Source organism: Limulus polyphemus, unplaced genomic scaffold (genome assembly GCF_000517525.1).
Source record: "Limulus polyphemus unplaced genomic scaffold, Limulus_polyphemus-2.1.2 Scaffold4296, whole genome shotgun sequence".
Lineage (NCBI taxonomy): Eukaryota > Metazoa > Arthropoda > Merostomata > Xiphosura > Limulidae > Limulus > Limulus polyphemus.
The window spans coordinates 1-5,485 of NW_013669906.1; positions in this window are offsets into that span (position 1 = coordinate 1).

The window sequence follows — 5,485 nt, forward strand, 5'->3', positions numbered from 1 at the left end:
TGAATGGATTGGTACTGTAAGTTTTACTGGAACCATATTATTTGGTACTTACTGAATGGATTGGTACTGTAAGTTTTACTGGAGTTTTTTTACCAAACTTATGAAGCACATAAAAGGTTAAATAAAGAGTAGAGTGGTCCATCTCTAAAGTTAATGAATCTGTCATTGTAGGCGTTTAAGTAAACCTGTAAATATTTGTAATGAGTGAAATGTTGCACAGAAGGTTGTAGATGAAGAACACTATTTTTAAACCTTTTATTCTAAATTTTGTAACTCTATAAATGTACGTTGTTACCTTTAGTATTTATGAAGCCAAAATTGATATTGATAAATCTCTACTGTAAAATCAATATTTGTAATATCAAGGCATTTCACTTTAACAGTTTCATTACGGACACAGATGATAAAACTGTATCATGAAAAGTTTCATAACAGTAACTGTAAGTGATAATACATGTACAATACATTTGATTTTCAACTTCTCTTAGAAACCACCGATAAAGTTTAATGTCTTAAGATAGATAATGAAGCAAAAACAAATATGTTAAAAGTTTTGTTTTATTTGGAATGTGAACACCAAGTAAATGAAGATTAGCTTGTTTTTTTTCTGACATTCTTCTCTCTTCGTAATTGCGTTTACAGCGGCATTTGAAGTTACAATCAATGGAATAATGATAAAAAAATAATTTATAAAAAGAAAAGGTTAAATATACAATAAAACCTTACGAAACTTAAACTTCCCATTCACAAAGTGAAAATAAATATTTTTAGTAAATAAACCTTGTGGAATGCCGATAAGAACTGAATCTATTTACAAAGCAATAAAATAAAAAAAAGTCTAATGAATTGTATCGATTGTTTGCATTACGATTGGGATAGAATAAACTACTTGATGTACACTAACTTGGATAACATTAATATTTATAATAAAGGTTACATCATCAACAGCATTATTTAGAAGTGTAAATAAATAAACGAGACTTGAAATTTTTCCTTCTATCTATCAAACTGATAAAATGATATTGATCAAGTTGCCATAACAAAAATTCTGGATATGTACTATGTTACCTACAGTAATTTTAAAAATCTACACTGAACTTGTTTCTATACAATCTCTTGATAATTAGGATCTCAAATGACAGAGGCATACTCTTAATGGATTTTTAACTAGTGTAAAAGATTGAGGTAGTTATTTTTTAAACAATAATGTGGGTATTTTTTCTAATTAAAATGCCCATATTTTTTAAGAGTTGTTTACAATATGGCCATTACAAGTTAATTTTCACAAAATATATTTTTAAACCTTTAACTACATATGTTCTATTACAATTACTATTTAAAAAGAAATATCTATTTTTACATTTGTCCTTTTATATGACTTTTTTTCTTTTTTGATATCACGTTTACATGGCCGACCTTTTAATTCTAACTTGAAACTAATTTACTTTGCTTATGCAGTACTGCATTTTAGTACGTAAAAATCCTTACAGAATTTTTCTTATGTTGTTTATTATGCAAGAGATTAACAGTTTGATCAAACAAAATCTAATAAACTAAGCTCAAAAGAAACAATAATTTGTAATAAAGACCAGTAAGCCGAAATTTTCATCATCAACTTGGACTTAGAAACAAAAAACTTACCGATTTGGGATCCGGATAAGAACCTCTCTGTAACTTGGAATTTGGTAACATTAAGAAAAGCAGCTTCATATCTTTTTAAAATTTAAAAAAATCAGCTGTCAAAAAATAGTGAAATTTATCTTTTTCTCCACCTTGTTGAAGAAGTAAAACGCATAGTAAACAAAGAAGAACCAGCACGAAACAAAACTCCACTGATAGATCTTAATCCAGAGTAGAATTTGTCAACTGTAGCATGTACGTCAATATTTTTGGGTCATTGTTTAACTATAACAAGTTTCCCTAATTAGAGGAACTACTATTAAAATACAAAAATGGTAACATGTCACACATAAAATTACAGGACCAAACTTTAGGGATGGAGTAACACCATAGTGACTCTACATACAGGACCAAACTTTTGGGATGGAGTAACACCATAGTAATCCTATATACAGGACCAAACTTTAGGGATGGAGTAACACTGTAGTGACTCTATATACAGGATAAAACTTTTGGGATGAAGTAACGCCATAATGACTCTACATACAGGACCAAACTTTTGGTCAAATCTGGAATACTGTCACAGCTGTTCCAAATGCTGGAATGTCATTATTCTTATGTTCCTGAATCAATCTAAAACACTATAGAGTCACTACAGTGTTACTTTTAATAATTAAATTACTTTTCATAGACAACAGATTTGTTAGAAAGTAGTGATTGAGACAAATCAGAAGGATGGAGTAACACTGTAGTGACTCTATATACATGACCAAACTTTAGGGATGGAGTAACACTGTAGTGACTCTATATACAGGACCAAACTTTAGGGATGGACAAATACAGCTTAATCATGTAGCAAAATGGGGGTATGGTACCCCTAAAAAACAAATAATTAAGTGACAAACAAAAATAATTCCACTTTTTAACTTTTTTTTTTTCATCACTAAGTTCATATTTGCACGTCTTTTACCTGTATTCAAAAAACAGAGATAATTAGTTTGTATACAAACTCCAAATATTAAACATTATTATTCTTTTCCCAAAACCAAAATATTGGTTAGGTCAAACAAACCAGATGTGGTAAAGTTTATAAAAATATTATAATACAGATAAAAGCTGTAATACTTTTATTAAAAAATCTTATGTCTGCAAACATGATATGGACGGTAATTAAATAATGTTTTTTTATTTTTAAATCGTATGTCTGCAAACATGGTACAGAAGGTAACTATTTTGGACCAGTAATAAATCTACAACTACTCAATCCAACAACGGGGAGATTTTTAAAAGATTCAAGAGATTATTATAAATATAACTTGGACGTTAACAATAATTATGTCTATAATGCTTACACAGGACTACTACAAGTAAGTAAAAAAAAAACGTTCTTTTATCTCCTAGACTACAAACACTTTAAAATAACATTATCAAAATTACTTGTATACAGTGGACAAAGTTTGTTGTATAGGTTGGATGTTGACTTTACAGTAGTGTTAAATCCAAGGTTTATCAGTAAGTAAACTATCACTGTCTATCAAATGTTAAGGCTTTGATAAGTTTTTTTCGACATCTTTGATAATTCTGTTACGTTTATTCACGCATCACTTTTTGCTGTAAAACTCGTCTGTGGCTTCTTTATATATTAAATGTAGAAATAACGTACGAGAAAAGATTTAAACCGTTTTAGATAAGTACAGTCTTATTGTTATATATAAATAAAAACCACAACCTTTAGTAAGAATCCGAGCAGTTACTGAAATGTTAAGTTTCTAAAGAATAGTACAACTTTTTTCAGTCTTCTCAACGATGGTAACTTCTTCATTTTTGCTGGCAGCGACAACTTGTTCGACCACCTGTGTTACAGATAGAACTATATATATACCACCATGCTGTATTACATAACTGTATTTACTCGCATTCATTCAAGTTTGATTACCTGTTAGGTAAACTTGAATATTTCTTATAGAACATACTTTATTTAGTGCTAACCAGTACCGTGATACCACAAGCTGGATTATAGGCAGGTTATGCTTATTTAAGTCTTAAGTCTGTACCAGTTGATGAAACTATAAAACACCCTAGCTTAAAACACAACTTTCAGCATATACTTTATCCCTGATCACTGAATAAGTTTAATATAACAGGTGTTCAAAGTATGTGCTTGATTATGTAAATGAACAAGAAACAGTATCGTTTGTACGTTTATATTGGGGGTTTGCTATAGCCCATTCTCTAGATAAATGTCTTAAAATGAAGCCACTGTCAGTTAAACTGTTTTGAATACTGTATTTAATAATACTTATTACCTGTATAGATATACTGCTATTATAAGATGTTTTATATATTTTTGTAATTGGTTTTTTAATCCAGTTGTCAAAATATAATTTTCTTGACTTCAGAAGGCAAATAATAATAGAAACGTAGCTTAACATTAGCAAAGAAACTAGGTGTTTTCTATAAACGTGGCTTAATATTAGCAAAGAAACTAGGTGTTTTCTATAAACGTGGCTTAATATTAGCAAAGAAACTAGGTGTTTTCTATAAACGTAGCTTAACATTAGCAAAGAAACTAGGTGTTTTCTATAAACGTAGCTTAACAGTAGCAAAGAAACTAGGTGTTTTCTATAAACGTAGCTTAACAGTAGCAAAGAAACTAGGTGTTTTCTATTAATGCACATTTAAGTTATATCTGTCAAGTTTTGAGATGAAGGGTTAGTTTCCACCAACAATCGTACTTGTCACACTCCAGAAACAGGACTGGAAGCAAATTTAAAACATTTAAATGTAAAAGAAACAGTGGCCTTTTTTTTTTTTTAATGTTCCCATGTCAGTCTGTATTTATAACATGGCTCCTTACTTGTTAATTTCTCGTATCATTAGCTTACGGATGAAAAAATCAACCCGAAACTTAGCAAGGGGGTTGATTTGATGAGTACCACAAATTGAGTGTTTGTACTTAAGCTTGTGATGGAGAAACGTGTCATCTTTTAAGCTCTTGTTTCTATTCCTATGAAAATCTAATAAAAATATATTTGATATTTTTTAGCCTCAGTCGAGTTAATCCGTTTTCTAGGCTACATCAACATTATTTGTTCCTTCATGCATGTAATTACAACAACATTTCAAGCATGAACTTTTGTTTTTACCTGTTTTCTTATTCACTCAAAGAGTGTTTTTGTAATTGTGTTATTTGCCACTAGTATGCCGTAGAAAGATAATACAGTGTGTGACTAGGAGTTAGTATATCAAAATTGGAAGGTCCAAGGTTCGGGATAACAATGTGCTCTACATTTTTAACTTTAGGGGCATTATAACAGTCAACCCTGCTATTAACTTAATAGTAGCTCTGTGGGACTGGGTGATACCGACTGGTTACCCTCCATCTGATAAACAGCAATAAATTATGGGTGGTTATGCCCGGATCTTGGTGTCTGTAATCTGACCCTTTTAACCTACGTGTTTCATAAATCAACTGTTGGTTTGAAACTACTAACTTTTATTAAGATAAATTAGTGGGAGTTCATTTGCTTTTGCACCACAAAAAAAAAATGTCATTGATAATATTGAAACTATAATGGCTAAACAAAATTGGTAGTATATGATGTAATAAGAAAAGTTCTAATGGTCAGTATGTTGACTTGTTAATAGTGTTCGTGGTGTTGAGTGTGAAACGGTCAGTAGAACACTATTAAATGGTGTTGAGCGTAAACTGGTCAGTAGAACACTTAACAAGTCAACAATGGTGTTGAGTGTGAAACTGGTCAGTAGAACACTTAACAAGTCAACAATGGTGTTGAGTGTGAAACTGGTCAGTAGAACACTATTAACAAGTCAACAGTGGTGTTGAGTGTGAAACAGGTCAGTA